General features: G+C 39.2%; 2 non-coding genes across 2 annotated transcripts; both read left to right on the forward strand.

Moving 5' to 3' along the window:
• The first annotated feature begins 3,498 nt into the window (after nucleotides 1–3,498).
• Nucleotides 3,499–3,663, forward strand: LOC141391593 (U1 spliceosomal RNA). Its single transcript, XR_012409681.1, has one exon. It is a non-coding gene; the product is annotated as a U1 spliceosomal RNA (small nuclear RNA).
• A 5,165-nt stretch (nucleotides 3,664–8,828) lies between these two features.
• LOC141391594 (U1 spliceosomal RNA) lies at nucleotides 8,829–8,993 on the forward strand. The gene has a single exon (XR_012409682.1). It is a non-coding gene; the product is annotated as a U1 spliceosomal RNA (small nuclear RNA).
• Nucleotides 8,994–18,914: the final 9,921 nt, after the last annotated feature.

Here is an 18,914-nt window from a genome sequence, read left to right on the forward strand (position 1 = left end):
GACTTCGTCCACATACTGATAAATATTCTGTCGCAATATTTCAATAGAGTCCCCGAATCTCATGAATATGTTATGGAACGTTAATCTAGTGAGATTGTTGGCCATGGAAAAGCTAATACAAAAATGTACATAAATGAGCATATCTAATGTGTCCAAAAGGATTTCAAAAAGAATGGATGTAAGTCAAAAAAGTATTTTGAATGAAAGATATTGTGAATATCAAATGTTCCGCAATACTCAGCTGACCACTCAAAATCAAACCTATGCAGGTACAACAACAACCAATTCTTCCAGCGAACCAAGTGAGTACATTATAATATCTACCCTTTCTCCCATTTCGAGAGGTGCATTTTTTTCAAATCTGCATTCACATCATACACTAAAAGGATACGGAGATAGGTATCACTCCGACAGTTTCATAGTTAGTTTAAGATTTTCTCGGCTGGAGGTGTTGGTTTTAATGTCCTGAAGCATGTTGGCGCTTAGAGCTGTCGTTTTACTGTGGTGCTTTCGGAAAACATACAGATGATCTCCAAACTGATAACCTCCTATTATTGTCGGGAGCAGCAAGGCTTCTAGAGTCTGGGTTACAGGCGAGAGAAGGGATATTGGTCTGTAAGATTCTCTAGTCCCTCGCATGTTTCCGTTCCGGAACCTATATTCCACAGTGGTGGACGAAAATATATATTTATAAATGAGTCTCAGTGACTTCAAAACACTGTAAGCAAATTATTTCGCGTTTTCCTCGTTTTCAATATCAGGTAATACGAATCCACAGTGCGTATAATCTCTATGCAAAAAAATAATAATAACCTAGGGCCACGCTTTGGTATTGCTTACAAATAAGCCTTCTTTCATTTTTAAATTGAATTAACTGCAATTGGGTATATCGTACGTAGAAAATTCCTATGAAAGAGATTATTGTATTTCGGGCATTCACTGGATTATACCCAACACCGCAAAGAATTTTTATATCTTCCTGCATAAGGTGGAGGCTATAATTAACACTATCATTCCGTTTGTAGCACATCTTTTGATATACATATGTATAGAAGACTGTTGAAATCTAGATACAGCTTTCAAAATTTAAAATAGAGGTTTTTAATTTGGTACAGTTAAAACTACTTCTAGAATGTTTGGTATTGAAAATGGGTTATATCGGTCTAAGTTTTGATATATCCCCCCATGGAACTGTAACCGCCGATTTTCGTTATTTTCAAGGTTTTAGCCACATTCTCTCATCGAAATAGCTGAAATTTGGTATTTAGTCTTCTTCGGGACACTTTCTGATATTGCCCCATAGAATGGCACCTTCCGATTTTAGATATTTTCAAGGTTTAAGCCGCATTATCCCACCAAAATGGCTAAAATTTGATATTTAGTCTTCGTAGGGGATATAAAATAATCCAGCAGAGAAATATCGGCATATCGCCCATTAAACGGTACCTCACGATTTTCGGTGTTTTGATCTTCAAATAACTAAAGTTTGGTATTTAGTCTTTGTTGAGGGAACAAAAACATTCCTGCAGAGAATTGTCGGTATAGCTAAACGTTTTCATATTGAACGATACCTCCCGATTTTCGGTATTTTGAAGGTTTTAGCCTCATTATCCCTTCAAAATGGCTGAAATATGATATTTCGGTGGGACTACAAAACTTCTTCCCAGAAAATTTTTGGCAAAGGTCCACGTTTTATATTGCCTCCATAGAACCGAAACCAACTGATTGACATTTTTAAGGTTTTAGCCGTATTATTCTACACGTAATGATGAAATATGGTATTTATTCTTCGTTAGGACTACAAAACTTACCCAGAAATGTGTCATTACTGGTCCACGGTTGTATATAGCCCCCATTAAACAGTACCTACCCAATTTCGATATGTTGAAGGTTTTAGCCTCATTATCACACCGATATGACTGAAATTTGGTATTCGGTATTCTTTGGAGCAAAACAACTCTCTCCCAGAAATTTGTCAGTGTAGGTCCACGTTCTTATATCTCCAACAAAAACGATACATCCCATTTTGGACATTTTTAAGGTTTTAGCCACATTATCCCACCGAAATAGCTGAAATTTGTCAGTATAAGTTCTTCCCGATTTCCGTATTTTTTTAGTTCTACCCACACAGTCCACCACACACACACAGGGTGCCACTGTGGTGCACTGGGGAACAAATGGAATACTCTACCAGCTGACGGAAAAAAATTGAAATTTTTTTTTAAATTGTAAGTTTTTCCTTAGTTGCCGGCCTTCGGCCGGGGATTTAAGACTTTCTCCTATGGACAGGAGCCAATTTAGGGCACGAAAACAACATTTTTTCGGAACTTAAGAGGCCCATATCTCGGGAAGTATGTACTTCCCCCGGAAAAGTTTATATATTTATGATCAGGACAACAAGATCTACCTGTGGTAATTTTTCCAGATTTTTCCGCCAGGTGGGAGAGTATTCTATTTATGCCTGCAATGGTATGCCCACCCGCCTTGCACGCTAAATGTCTGCGGTTCGATTCCCAGGCCAGGGAACATCAAATTTTTCACCGGTGTTAAAATACCCCTCAGTACTGTTGGCGACATTTCCTGAGTATTTAAGCCACTCATTTATATGAGAGAAGTCTCCCTCGTCCCTTCAGGGATGTATGTGGAACAATTATAATTATTATATTATTACCCACACAGTCCAACCGAAGTGGTTTCAATGTAATGTATGGTGTAGAGTATAAAAAGATCGACCCGGCCTAACATATCGCCGTTTTTACTTGTTCTATACTATATGACCCCGGTTAGGCATTTAATCTATATAATATCTACGATTTTGAAGCCAAAATTTTATAAAGGGCACAATTTCAGTAATTTTGGATCTCGTCGTTTTAACCGATGAGCCGTTATAAGTGATTTGGACTGTATCAGCAAATACCCATACATACATATTAAAGAAACCCATTAATCTACATGACAAAATTTAAAATTCACCAGAATTTTTTAAATACTTCAGTGTACTCTATTTAGTATGGAGATACTACTTAAATGATTTTTTGAAATATTTTCCTTGAAATTGTTTCTTTATTCTGTTAATATATAATATTTTAAATTATTTCTATTTCTTTTTTTTTTTCATTTAAAAATGTGAATATTAATGAAAAATGTCAAGAGTTGCTATTCACGTGAACCGCAATGCATGTTCACACATACATACATACGTACATGACCTTTTCGACTTCTGCTCTGTTTTAATTTGTGTTGTTGTGAGGCACACTTAGTCATTGTACGATTTAACACACAAGGGTAATTTTTCATTGGTTTCTTTGTACTATTCAGATACGTACCATGAGTGTGCAGTATTTATACCTAACAGCACTGCTGATGCTCTTTTCCGCTATGTTAAACGTTGACTTCAACGTAATATGTGAGTTGAATTCATTGTCGTTTTTCGAAAATAGTTCTCATTCTATCGTTTTTCCCTTTTGGCTAAATAGTTCGTAAATGGCTGAGAAAAGCATACTTACCTGGCGTAGGGGTTACCGTGATCATGAAGGCGGTTCCCCCGGAGTGAGGCTTGGCCATTGCACTTTCGGTTGAGTTGACCTCCGCGATTATTCCTAATGTGAATAACTCGTGCGTGTAATTTTTGGTAGCCGGGAATGGCGTACGCGCCGTCCCGACATATAATAATCCATTACAACAATTGTCATTATTGACACTTTGTTCTTATTAAAGTACAATTGTATGTACCTGAAATCTGTCCATGCTAAACAAAATCATAAAATTTCGATTGGACGCTAAGAAAGAGGTCATCTCTAACATTGGTGTCAGTTTGTGTAACATAAGACATCGAGACGTTCTTATATAACCATCTAAGATATATATCATTATATTGTTATTAATTTATTTTAAATTTTACCGATTTTTGTCGGTAGTGAATCGCACTGCAGGTTTAAATATGGTCTATACCAGTAATCTTTTTCGGTACCCCTGCACAACATTTCAAAATTGTGCAGGTCAAGGACATGTGTTGAATCGTTTTGAAAAATTTGAATACAGATAGCTCCGCGACAGTATTTTTTTCGGAAGCATGTCTATACTGCCTGAGATAATGACATAAAAGCTTTTACTTTGTCGAATAAAGTGACTGATGAGCACGATACATCAAGTTCAAAGAATGTCTATATTGGACAAAACCTTCTAAATTGTCATTTAATTGCAGTATATGGACAGTTCAAGGTTCGTTTTTAAATTTATACCGAACGTACTCCTTGTGGACCTGTTTACATCTATATAATGTTTTTGTGGGCAAGTTCATGCTTCCTGAAGTTATGGTCCAAAAGCTTAAAACTTCTGCAGTCGTTCTTTATCATTGCTGAGAGTCGCTTTAAATTGAACATAAGTAACTGTTCATCAAATTCTGCACAAAGAAGTACTCGATGACAATGTGAATAACGCGATCCAGCACATGGTGCTGGCAACTGACGAAATTGGCTGTGGAGTAACCTTTCCCTGTGAATATTTGCTGCAGTCGATTTACAACGCCTGTCATTTAGCTGGTATTCTCGCTTGTTGTATCGCCATCAATTATCTCGATTGATTCCCACATCTAACACATTCAGGAGTCCTTCTGCGCTTGTTTGAGTTTTCCATTTTTCAATCTCAGCGCAGCCAACTTAATTTCTATTGATTTTTCTTGCGGACCACCACAGTCTGATATTCAAAGATCTCAAGGTGTTTGCATGCTCCCCAAATAAAACGTCCTTACTAAGTTCTCCTCAATCCCACGGCAGCGGGTTCTTACGTACCGGATTGACCCGAAACCAAAAGTGTTTCGGCCAGCGGCTGCCAACCCAGCATTATATGCTGCTACCAGAGCAGCTTCATTGTCGAATGCTTTATGGGTTCCTGACCAACATGGGCTTGGGATTTCAATGCCCACAGCGGAAAGATTACTTTGTGGGACGACAGCTTTGAGTTTATAACAAAGCGTCTTCCTTATTTCCTTTTGCTCCTTGATGCTGCATTGTCATTCTCCCAAGGAATATCTGTACTGCTGGCAGATGAGTCCGTGCTACTTTCGAACAAGTCAGGTATCACGGACCAGGAAATTGTGGACACATTTGCATCTATTGTCTTCTTTCGCTTGTGTGGGTGAATGGCATTGGCACCAGTCCGTTTGTCGTTGGACTAAATAACGCGGTCTTTGCTCTTAATTTGCAGTTTGTAAAGGTTATCATCCTCTTGGCACATTTATTCGCCTTTTACCTTGGTGATGTTAAACAGAATCAGCGTTTTGTTTTTGTACTGAACCGCTCGTATTCTTCCAGAAGTTTTGTTAGTTTGCACATATTGGTTGATCAATTTTTGATTTGGTCCATAAGGCTTTACGATTTAAAGTGGGACTTAAAAAATAATGATCGCCCATAAATGTGGTTTATGTAAAAAAACACCTAAGGAGAGGACCGATATGGGTCATTTTAGAAGCTAAATTAAATTTGGACAAAATATTAAGAGATCCAACGTTTGGACCAAATTCGTTGCCCCATTCAAGATATATCTTGCATACCATTTTAGTAACATTTTTAAATATTGGGAGAAAGTTCCGGTATTGCCCATCTTCGAACTGAAACTAAGTTTGGAAAAATATAACGAAGGCCAAATATTGGACCAAATCGGTTGATCCGTTCGAGAGTTATCGTGTTCTCTAGCCACTACATACGGTGCAAGAGGGGTCTTTACACCTTTCGGGCTGTTTTCTCAAGAAGTATGGACTTGCCCCTGAAAAAACTTTTACCGTCGTATATGGGGCAGTGAATGCAGGTTGTTACAACAAAAATCAAAGCAATTCAAGAACAGGTCCTAAACTGAAATTATCCCAAATTTTGTGTGGGAGGTACCCGAAAGAGTGGACCGATTGAGTCCATATTGGAACCTCATCTACGTCTAGTAGAAATTTCACGATGTCCAAAGTATGGATCAAATCGGTTATTCCCTTCAAGAGTTATCGTGAACACAAATTTTCCGAACATTTTCGAACTTTTGTGGGGGAGGTACCGGAAGGAGTGGACCGATAAATCTTCGAACTTAAACTAAGTTTGGACAAAATATTGATTTTGGTGATGGTCGGATAATATTTAGGGGTCGGAATGGGCAAAAAACTTATTTAGAGAAAAAGTCAACGGATTCTCCAAAGCAAATATTTCCGCTTCTATAAGGGTATATCAAAAGCAAAACATGCTAATGAAAGTAGAAAATATCACCTTTCTAACGATGTATAGGTGGTTGTAGTAGGTGGCCAAGCAACGAAGATATCGCAATAGCCGCTGATAGAACACAACTTTTAATTTTTGCAATTTTAATAATAATGACGAATATCACAGCTTTGGTTGGGGACCTTCCAAAAACAGAGTCTGACTATGAAAGTAGAAAATTCCATCTTGACAATGGTGCAAAGTAGGTTGGCGTAGGTGGCCAAATAACGGAGATATCGCAATATTCGGTAATACATCCCATTTTTCCATTTTTTTGTAATCACGCTACAGGTCGCAATTTTGATCGGATCGTCACGAAATTTTGGGGGTTAATGGGGGTCTACAGAGAAAGAAGCCTATTGATTTTGGTGATGGTCGGATATTAGTCAGGGGTCGGAATGTAAAAAAAACTTATTTGGAGAAAAGGCCAACGTTTTATTTCAAAGCGAATATCTCTCTTCTGTAAGAGGTGTATCGAAATAAAAACCTGGCAAGGAAAGTAGAAAATATCACCTTTACAACGATGTGAAATAGGTTGTCATAGGTGGTCAAACAACAGAGATATCACAATAGTCGGTAATGCATCCCTTTTTCAATTTTTTGTGAAATCACACTATAGGTCGGAATGTTGATCGGAAATTTGATGGGGGTCTCACGGAGATAGAAGCATAATGATGGTTTGCGTACATCCCACTTTTCCATTTTTATTTAAGTTGTACTGACGATGTACTTAAATGCGTTTCAACAAAATTGACCTGTATTAATGAACACATTCAGAGCAAAGGCGCTAAGCTATCCCTATTTTAATACTTTGAATTTTATTAGTCAAACGCTTATGCACAGGGGTAGTGGTGTAGGGTATCACATAGTCGTCCCCGACCCGACTATAGCCTTGGCTCACTTGTTTTCATAATTGTTGTTGTATATGGAGTTAAAACTTGTTATTGTCTTATTTTTGAAGCATTAAACTCAGTGTGACCAGATCTAAAAAAGTGTTGCTCAGAATCAGAATTAAAATAATGCTAAAATGCCAAAAAATAATGCTAAATATAAGTGTTATCATACCCTCCACCATACTATAAAGGGTGTAATTAAAATTGTCATTCCATTTGCAACACGTCAAAATATTCGTCGGAGACCCTATGAGATATGTATATTCTTTATCGGCATAAAATTCTAAGTCGAAATAGCCATGTTCGTTAGTCCGTCTTTCAGTGTCTTTCAAGATGCAGCTCGTTATAATTTGGTATAAAAGTTCCTATTACTGCTAGGATTATTGGTATTGAAAATGGGCTATATCGTTTTAATATAGCCCCCACAGAACGGTAGCTCGGTATTTTGAAGTTTGTGGCCTCTATATCCCTCCGAAATGGCTGAAATGTTTTATTCAGTCTTCGTTGTGGGCACAAAACTTTGCCCATGAAATTTGTCGGTATAGGACCATGCCTTCATATAGCCCCCGTAGAAGCGTACCCCCCCGATTGTCGTCATTTTGTCATCAATATCCCACCGAAATGGATAAAATTTGGTATTAAGTCTTTGCTAAAGGTACAAAACATTATTGCAGGTACAAAACATCCCTTGCAAAAAATCAGACAGTATAGGTTCCAGATAGAAAACTTACTCGCAGAAACGTATCCATTAATACCCAGGTTTTAGTCTATCTCACATGAACCGATATTGGCCAATTTTATGTATTTCACGGTTTTTTGTGGAATTTTCGAACCGAGATTGCTGAAATTTAATATTGTGTGTTGTCAGAGGATACAGAACTTCCCTCCGGAAAAATGTAAATTCTGGTCCATGTTTTGCAAAGAGCAACGATGACGCTCATTTAGAGGGGTTATCATCAGTTAAGATATTCTGATCCTGCAAGGAATAAGAGGAAGAGCTTAGTACTATCATCAATATTTTCTTCAATACAGTTCGTTGTGGAGGGTATAAAAAGTTCGGCCCGGCCGAACTTAACCCAGCTCTTACTTGTTCTTTAATCACTACGCAAATGGTTGCCATGCTTATATGTATAAATGTGTATTCAACCAAAAACTATCAGATTGTTTTTTATAAAAAAGTACTAAAATGAATGTAGTGCTAAATTGATAAATAGAAATTTTGGGGCCAAATACAACAAATAATGCTAAATTTGATAAAAATGATGAAATGGTCACCCTAATTATACTATAAGTAATTGCAAAAAAACCTAATTTCAATTTCAAAAGTATTTTAGAGACATTTTTCTAAAACGTGTAAATTTGTTGCAAATGTATTGGCCACCACTATGCATACGTACATGACCTTTTCGACTTCTGCTCTGTTATAATTTGTGTTGTTGTGAGGCACATTAAGTCATTGTACGATTTAACACACAATCTACTGAGGGTAATTTTTCTTTGGCTTCGTTGTACTATTCATGTACGTGCCATGAGTGTGCAATGCTTATACCTAACACAACTGGTGATACTCTTTTCCGGTATGTTAAATGTTGACTTCAACGCAAGATGTGCTTTGAGTTGTTTGTTATTTTTCGAAAATAATTCTCATTCTATCACTCTTTCGTTTTGGCTAAATAGTTCGTAAATTGCTGAGAAAAGCATACTTACCTGGCGTAGGGGTTACCGTGATCATGAAGGCGGTTCCCCCGGAGTGAGGCTTGGCCATTGCACTTTCGGTTGAGTTGACCTCCGCGATTATTCCTAATGTGAATAACTCGTGCGTGTAATTTTTGGTAGCCGGGAATGGCGTACGCGCCGTCCCGACGTAAAATAATACATAACAACAATTCTCATTATTTACATTGGTAGTTATAAAATTACAAATGTATGTATATACACATATGGTCAAAATAATAAGTACATCATAGTTTATGTTTGATTTTGTGCTCCACAACACTGATGGGCAAATTGCGAGAGACTCATGTATTTTTTACACTTTTGTGTGTGAGGCAGAGCATTTCTGCCCATCAGTGCTCCACAATCAGTTTTTTCTCAAAAAAGATGTGAACTGCTTTACATTTCGAAACTTCTATTCATAATCAAAACGCAGGAAATTGGTAATATATTGTTTCTGTGACACTTTTTTCTAAAAGTTCAAAGTTTGGTAAAAAAGTACATTTTGGATTTTTTATTATTTACCAATAATCGAGTAAATTTTAATAAAGGTTGGTTAATAATTTAACTGTGCTAATAATATTAAACATAAATAAATAAGCTTACTTACTTAGCTGGCCCATTACGAACATTTGTTCCATAGACCGAACTAAGAAAAGATCTCCAATTCTCTCTGTTTCGTGCTTCGCTTTTTGGAATACCGCGCCTTTTCATCTCATCATCCATTTGTTTGCGCCATCTATTCCTTGGCCTGCCAATTCTGCGTGCACCGCCATGTGGCATGTATTCATACGCCTTTTTAGCGGGTTCATCATCGCTCATTCTTATGATATGGCCTAGCCAACGCAATCGCTGCATCTCGATACGTTTAACTATATTGATGCCTTTGTATAGCAGATACAGCTCGTGGTTCATGCGATCGTAGATCTTTCGAAGAATTTTTCTCTCAAACACGCCAAGCACTGCCTTATCTGCTTGCGCAAGTACCCAGGCTTCGGACCCATACATTAGCACGGGTAGTATCAGTGTTTTGTAAAGCGTTATTTTTGTTTGACGAGTTGTGGCTTTGTTTTTAAAGTGCTTACTTAAGCCAAAGTAGCATCTGTTGGCCAATACAATTCTTCTTTTTATTTCACAACTCATGTCGTTTGTTGTGTTTACGGCGGTGCCGAGGTATACGAAGTCTTTTACTACCTTAAAATTATAGGAACCAACTTCAACAGTTGGTCCAATCTCAATGGACGCATTGCGCGTCGACACCATCAGCTTGGTCTTCTCGCCGTTTACCGCCAGACCCACTTCAGCAGATTCTCCTTCGATCTTCATAAAGGTATCGGTTACTTCTTTTACTGATCGTCCCATGATGTCTATATCATCAGCATAAACAAGTAACATGTGGCAATTGGTGTAGATTGTGCCACTTCTTTTGACGTTTGCCTCTCGTATAACCTTTTCTAGCAGGATGTTGAAAAGGTCACACGAAAGGCTGTCTCCTTGCCTGAAACCTCTTTTGGTATAAAACCCCTCGGAGAGGTTCTTTCCTATTTTAACTGAAGATCTTGTGTCAGAGTCATTTTACGAGGATACCAAATTCAGACATTGCTTAGAATACCTTTGAACGTATCGGGCTGTCGAAGGCTGCTTTATAATCGACAAAAAGGTGGTAGGTGTCGATCTGCATCTCTTGGGTCTTCTCCAGGATTTGGCGCAGGGTAAATATCTGGTCAATGGTGGACTTGCCAGGTCTAAAGCCACATTGGTATGGTCCAATTATTTCGTTGACCATGGGCTTTAGTCGTTCGCACAATATCCCTGACACTATCTTGTATGCGATAGGGAGAAGACTTATGCCCCTGTAGTTGGAGCATAAAGTCTTATCTCCTTTCTTATGGACGGGACACAGGATGCTCAGGTTCCAATCGTCGGGTACGCGTTCTTCCTGCCAGATGGAGCTAACTAGCTGATGCATACACCTTATCAGCGTGTCGCCTCCGGTTTTAAACCGCTCGGCTGGTAGGCTATCAGCTCCTGCTGCCTTATTATTCTTCAGCCGGTTTATTGCTGTCTTTACCTCATCTTGGCCGGGTGGTATACATTCAATACCGTCTTCTTGGATTGGATCTGTGGTATCATCGTCGAATCCGCTACTATTGGATACCAACAGTTTGGAAAAATTCTCTTTCCATATCCTTTGCACACTATTTGTATCAGTTACCAGATTACCTTGCTGGTCTCTACAGGAGGGTGTGCCAGTTCCAAAGCCATCAGTTTGATGTTTCACTCTTTGGTAGAATTTTCGGACTTCATTCTGTCTCCTGTACATCTCGATTTGTTCACACTCCCGCTTCTCCATCTCTCTCTCTCTTTTTCCTGCGGAAAAGATGTTTCTCCTCTCTCCTTTTCTCCCGATACCTCTCTCGTGTGCTACGCGTTGCTACTGATTGTAAAGTAGCCCTATATGCCGCAGTTTTCTCTTCGGTAGCAGCACGACACTCCTGGTCATACCATGGATTCCTTGGTGAAGGTCTCTGGTATCCAAGTACTGATTTTGCGGCTGTTTGCATGGAGTGGGCAATGTTTTGCCATTGTCCTGATATGTTATCGGGACGAGGAGTGCTTTGATTAAGCAGTTGGGCCAGTTGAGTGGAATATGCTGTGGCTATCTGTTGTGATTGCAGCTTACCGATGTCAAACTTCCGTGTTGTGTCTGTTCGCATTTTGTTTGCTACGTTTAATCTGGTACGTACCTTTGCCGCAACAAGGTAGTGGTCCGAGTCTATGTTTGCACCTCGGAACGATCGTACATCCAACACACTTGATGCATGTCTTCCATCTATCACAACGTGATCAATTTGATTTCTTGTTCTTTGATCTGGAGACAGCCAGGTGCCATTATGAATATCGAGATGCTTAAATCTGGTACTGCTAACTACCATGTTTCTTGCAGGTGCAAAGTCTATCAGCCTCATACCATTGTCAGATGTTTCACTGTGGAGACTGAATTTCACGACTGTTGGGCCAAAGATATTCTCCTTTCCAATTTTGGCATTAAAGTCGCTTAGTATAATTTTAATGTCATGGGCAGGGCAACGGTCATAAGTTTCTTCTAAGCGCTCGTAAAAAATATCTTTGGTCTGTTCGTCCTTGTCTTCAGAGGGAGCATGAGCGCAAATAAAGCTGATGTTGAAGAATTTTGCCTTTAATCGAATTGCAGCGAGTCTTTCATTCACTGGGGTGCAGCTGGAGACCAGATGTTTTAACCTCCGACCAACTACAAATCCGCAACCAAACTCATGCTTTGTGTCATGGCAGCTATAATACAGTGCGTCACCTTTAGGTGTTGTTGTGACGCCTTTCCCGTTCCATCGTATTTCCTGTATGGCAGTAATGTCGGCCTTATACTTTTCAAGTACATCTGCCAATGCGTAAACTGCACCTTCTCTATAAATAGTGCGAACATTCCAGGTGCAGATTCGCAGATCATGGTCCTTAAAACGTTTGCGGGGGTCGTAAACTTTTGAGGGATTTGTTTTTCTTTTTTTCATAGTAGGCTGTTTTTCTAGGGGAGGGTTACTAACCCGATGCCGAAACCCAAGTTTTTAACGTTCTTATGGGTGAACGCGGCACATGTTAGCTCACTACCTTCAACGGTTGTTAAAGGCAGTTCCCCAGGTGACACCACGGGGAGGTCAGTGTCCACTTGAGATGAAAGAGGGACCAAGATAAATCCTGGGCTTTGCCATTTTAAAGCCGGTCAGGACCGTTGCTTGGTATCTTCCATCCCCTACGTCACCAAATAATAAAATAAACAGAAGTAAAAAGTATCAGTCGGCTTTGTCGACAGAGATATACCCTCAGCCTGGGTGGATTGAATTATTTTTCCCAAAAAAAAAAAAAAAAAAAAAAAAAAATATTGGGCGTATGAACCGACAAATGTATGGATAGGATTGAAGCTCAAAAATTTGCTGGGATAAAGATAGATAGGGTTTTTTATCACACTAGCCTACAAAAACATAATATCGCTGTAAACAGGGCCATTAGGAAAACCTTCGGTAAAAATGTCCAAAGGATCCTTGAACATACCCTTAACCACACAAAAATGTGGAACATTGTGTGGGTGGTACCAAAATGATTGGACAGATAGGTCCCAAATTTTAACATAAACTAAGTTTCAACAATATTTAGAGATACAATGTTTGGACCAAATCGGTTGCTATGTCTAATATTCAAAAAAATATTATAATAACCAAAGTGTGGATGAACGCAGTATTCGGTTCGAGCTCTCCACGCACTACATACGGTACAATAGTGTTTTTTTTACAATTTTCGGGCTGTTTTCTCAAGAAGTATGGACTTGCCTCTCAAATAACTTTTACAGTCGTAATTGAGGCAGCGAATGCAAGTTGCTTCAACTAAAATCAAAATGATTCGAGAGCAGGTCTTAAATTGAACTTATCCGAAATTATGTGTGGGAGGTACCAAAAGGAGAGGACAAATATAGTCCATATTCGAACCCGATCTATATCTGGTAGATATAGGAGTATGTACCAAACCGGCCACTCCCTTCAAGAATTATCGTGCGCACAATTTTTCCGAAAAATTTTGAACTTTTGTGGGGGAGGTACCTGAAAAGTTGACCGATATGGCTTATCTTTGAACTTAAACTTAGTTTGGACAAAATATTACGAAGGCCACATTTTGGACAGAATCGGCAGATCCGTTCGAGAGTTATCTGGCGCTCCAACCACTACACATGGTGTCAGAGGGGTTTTTTGTACATTTCAGACTATTTTCTCAAGAAGTATGGACTTGCCCCTGATGAAACTTATAGCGATGTGCAAATTATGGACCAAATCGGTTATTTGCTTTAAGATTTATCGTGTGCACAAATTGTCCGAACTTTTGTGGGGGAGATACCCGAAGGAGTGGACCGATACAACCCATCTTCGAACTTACCCCCAGTTTTTGTAACTTATTTTTGTTCATTCGTCTATATTCGTAATAATTTAGGCATTCATAGCTCAGCCCCCAGATGACATACACATCTAATTTTTCGTATACCCGTTCCATATATCGTTAGGAATTCCTCATTTAAAAATCAGCGCTCTACATTTGCGATAAAGCGAGTAAATCGATCTTCAAAATTTGACAATTCGTGTGAGAAGAATAAAAAATTTTACAAAAACTGGGGGTTAAACTAAGTTTGGAAAAAATATTATGAAAGTCAAATTTTGGACTGTATCGGTTGATCCGTTTGAGAGTTATCGTGCGCTCCAGTCAGCCAGACAGACAGACGGACATGGCTAAATCAACTCCAAATTGTCTGAAACACATTTCGTCCAAACATACTTGGGGTCTAAAACCATTATTTCGATGAGGCACAGGTTTGTCAAAAAATCACATATAGGATTGTAGAACTTGCGATTCTGAGTTATTTGATACTCGTATATGTGTCGTGAATGTAGCCTACACAGCTTCACAGAAATCTGCATCCAAATAAGAAAATTTTGTGCGAACATTTTTCTAATAATCATATTTTTCGGGTCTAATTTTTACAATTCTCATTCGATTTACTAGCAATTGATTGCAAATCTTAGATTTTTACGTTGCGGATCTAATAAATCTTTACTAGTGAAATTCCATCTACTAAAACGCGAGATACGAGAGATTCCAAGGTAGGAAAATCACCTAAAATTGTTTTCGAAAATATCGCGCATTTTATCGCGTATTCTGCTTCAAAGTTTCCATTGGCCCTTTATATAGCTAATATTAAAATCTGTCCCGATTTTCAAATTTTTTGTAGGATTACTTGTTTAGCCACTACAAAGAACTGGTAAACTGTTTTCATCGATTGGACAATAAATGTGGTCTTCCCACTCTCCATGAAATTTGTCGGTACAGAACCACGCCTTCATATAGCCCCCGTAGAAGCGTACCTCCCGATTGTCGTCATTTTGATAGTTGTGGCCTCAATACCCTACCGAAATGGCTAAAATTTGGTATATATAGTCTTTGCTAAAGGTACAAAACATCCTTGCAAAAATTCAGACAGTATAGGTCCATATAGAAAACTTACTCGCAGAAAACTATCCATAAATACCCAGGTTTAGTCTATACCACATGGCCAATTTTATGTATTTCACGTTTTTTTTTTAAATTTTCGAACCGAGATTGCTGTAATTTAATATTGTGTGTTGTCAGAAAATACATAAGTTCAATATTTTCGTCAATACAGTTCGTGGTGGATGGTTTAAAAATGTCGGCCCCGTCGAACTTAACCCAGTTCTTACTTGTTTTTTAATCAATACGCAATTGGTTGCCATACTTATATATATATAAATGTGCTTACTTACTTTACTTAGTTGACCCATTACAGAACATTTGTTCCATAGACCGAACTAAGAAAAGATCTCCATTCCTCTCTGTTTTTCGCTTGACTTTTTGGAATACCGCGCCTTTTCATTTCTTCATCCACTTGTATGCTCCATCGAAGCTTAGGCCTGCCGATTCTGCGTGCACCGCCATGTGGCATGTATTCATACGCCTTTTTAGCGGGTTCATCATCGCTCATTCATGTCATTGTATAGCTGATATAGCTCGTGGTTCATACGACGTCGATATTCACCGTCAACGCAAATCGGGCCGTAGATCTTTCGAAGAATTTTCCTCTCAAACACACCAAGCACTGCCTTATCTGCTTGCGCAAGTACCCATGCTTCGGAGCCATACATTAGCACGGGTAGTATCAGCGTTTTGTATAGTGTTATTTTTGTTTGACGAGATGTGGCTTTGTTTTTAAATTGTTTACTTAAACCATAGTAGCATCTGTTGGCCAATACAATTCTTCTTCTTATTTCACAACTGATGTTGTTTGTTGTGTTTATGGCAGGGCCGAGGTAGACGAAGTCTTTAACCAGCTCAAAATTGTAGGTACCAACTTCCACAGTTGGTCCGAGCTCTATGGACGCTTTGCGCGTCGACACCATTAATTTGGTCTTTTCGCCGTTTACCGCCAGACCCACTTTCGCAGATTCTGCTTCGACCTTACTGATCGTCCCATGATCCTTTACTGATCGTCCCATTATGTCTATGTCATCAGCTTAAGCAAGTAACATGTGGCTATTGGTGTAAATTGTGCCATTTCTTTTGACATTTGCATCTATTATTACCTTTTCCAGCAAAATGTTGAATAGGTCACACGAAAGGCTGTCTCCTTGTCTGAAACCTCTTTTGGTACAAAATTCTTCGGAGAGGTTCTTTCCAATTTTAACTGAGGACCTAGTATCAGTTAAAGTCGTCCTACAAAGCCGGATGAGCTTTACGGGGATACCAAATTCAGACATTGCATGGAATACCATTGATCGGAGGGGACTGTCGAATGCTGCTTTATAATCGACAAAAAGGTGATATGTGTCGATCTGCATCTCTTGGGTCTTCTCTAGGATTTGCCGCAGGGTAAATATCTGGTCAATGGTGGACTTGCCAAGTCTAAAGCCACATTGGTATGGTCCAATTATTTCGTTGACACTATCTTATTGGCAATAGGGAGAAGACTTATGCCCCTATAGTTGGAGCAAACAGTCTTATCTCCTTTCTTGTGGACGGGGCACAGAATACTCAGATTCCAATCGTCGGGTACTCGTTCTTCCTGCTAGATGGTGCTAACTAGCTGATACATACACCTTATAAGCGCGTCGCCTCCGGTTTTAAACAGCTCGGCTGGTAAGCCATCGGCTCCTGCTGCTTTATTATTCTTTAGCCGGTTGATTGCTGTTTTTACCTCATCTTGGCCGGGCGGTGTACATTCTATACCATCTTCTGGGATTGGATCTGTGGTATCATCGTCTTCGCTACTATTGGATACCAGCAGATTGGAGAAATGTTCCTTCCATATCCTGAGCACGCTATCTGTATCTGTTACCAGATTACCTTGCTTGTCTCTACAGGAGGATGTGGCTGTACCAAAGCCATCTGTTTGATGTTTCACTCTTCGGTAGAATTTTCGGACTTCATTCTGGCTCCTGTACATCTCGATTTTTTTCACACTCCCGCTTTTCCATTTCTCTTTTTTTTTTCTTGCGGAAAAGACGTTTCTCTTCTTTCCTTTTCTCCCGATATCACTCTCGTGCGCAACGTGATGCTACTGATTGTAAAGTAGCTCTATATGCCGCATTTTTCTCTTCGGTAGCAGCACGACACTCCTGGTCATACCATGAATTCCTTTGTGGAGGTCTCTGGATTTTGCGGCTGTTTGCATGGAGTGGGCAATATTTTGCCATTGTGTTATGTTATCGGGACAAGGAGTGCTCGCGTTAAACAATTGGGCTAGTTGAGTGGAATATGCTGTGGCTATCTGTTGTGTTTGCAGCCTATCGATGTCCAACTTCCGCGTTGTGTCTGTTCGTGCTTTATTTGCAACGTTTAGACCGGTACGTACCTTTGCTGCAACAAGGTAGTGGTTCGAATCAATGTTTGCGCCTCGGAACGATCGTACATCCAACACGCTGGATGAATGTCTTCCATCTATCACAACATGATCAATTTGATTACTTGTTCTTTGATCTGGAGACAGCCAGGTGCCCTTATGAACATCGAGATGATTAAATCTGGTACTGCTAACTACCATGTTTTTCGCAGCTGCAAAGTCTATCAGCCTCATACCATTGTCAGATATTTCACTGTGGAGACTGAATTTCCCGACTGTTGGGCCAAAGATATTCTCCTTTCCAATTTTGGCATTAAAATCGCCTAGAATGATTTTAATGTCATGGGCAGGGCAACGGTTATATGTTTCTTCTAAGCGCTCGTAAAATATATCTTTGGTCTGTTCGTCCTTTTCATCAGTGGGAGCATGAACGCAAATAAAGCTGATGTTGAAGAATTTAGCTTTTATTCGAATTGCAGCAAGTCTTTCATTCACTGGGGTGAAACTAGATACCAGATGTTTTAGTCTCCGACTAACTACGAATCCGCAACCAAACTCATGCTTTACGTCATGGCAGCTATAACACAGTGCGTCACCTTTGGGTGTTGTTGTGACGCCTTTCCCAATCCATCGTATTTCCTGTATGGCAGTAATATCGGCCTTGTACTTTTCAAGTACGTCTGCCAATGCGAAGACTGCACCTTCTCTATAAAGAGTGCGAACATTCCAGGAGCAGATTCGTAGATCATGGTCCTTAAAATGTTTGCGGGGTTCGACAACTTTAGAGGGGTTTGTTTTTCCTTTCTTTCGTTTTTTCATAGTAGACTGTTTTTTCTAGGGGAGGGTTACTAGCCCGACGCCCAAACCCAAGTTTTTAACGTTCTTATGGGTGAACGCGCGGCACGTGTTAGCTCACTACTTTTAACGGATGTTAAAGGCAGTTCCCCAGGTGACACCACGGGGAGGTCAGTGTTCACTTGAGATGAAAGAGGGACCAAGATAAATCCTGGGCTTTGCCGTGTTAAAACCGGTCAGGACCGTTCCTTGGTCATGTGCATGCAATCAAAAACCATCAGATTGTGTTTATAAGTACTAAAATATTTGAGAATTTGCGAATAAAATAATGCTAAATTGATGAAATTGTGCGGCTAAATATAAAAAATAATGCTAAATTTAGCTGCAAAAATGCTAAAATGAGTGTGACCACCAAACTGTAAGTAATTGCAAAAAACCTAATTTCACTTTCAAAAAAATTTTTTAGAGACGTTTTTCTAAAACGTGTAAGTTATGTATATTTAAAAATGTTCGGATTTTATATCCGCTACCTACTGTAGCAACTAGTTATTTTAGGTATGAGAGATGTTCATCCAGATTGTGTGATTTGTTGTTATGGCATTCCATAGTAGCAACTACCCATTCTGCCATTGTAGCATTTAACACACATTCAACTGAGGGTTGATTTTGCCTTGTTTATTGAAATGTACAATAATGTACTTAACACAACCTTACAAATGTTTAAGTGTACTATGTTTCTTGTTGATTTCCCTGTCAAATGGGCGTTGAATTTGTTGAAGTTTTTTCGAAAATAATTCTCATTTACTCGCTGCAGCACGATGGGTAAGTACTTCAGCAATGGCTGAGGAAAGC

This window comes from Musca autumnalis, unplaced genomic scaffold (assembly GCF_047663935.1).
Source record: "Musca autumnalis isolate F117 unplaced genomic scaffold, ASM4766393v1 scaffold_1, whole genome shotgun sequence".
Taxonomy (NCBI): Eukaryota; Metazoa; Arthropoda; class Insecta; order Diptera; family Muscidae; genus Musca; species Musca autumnalis.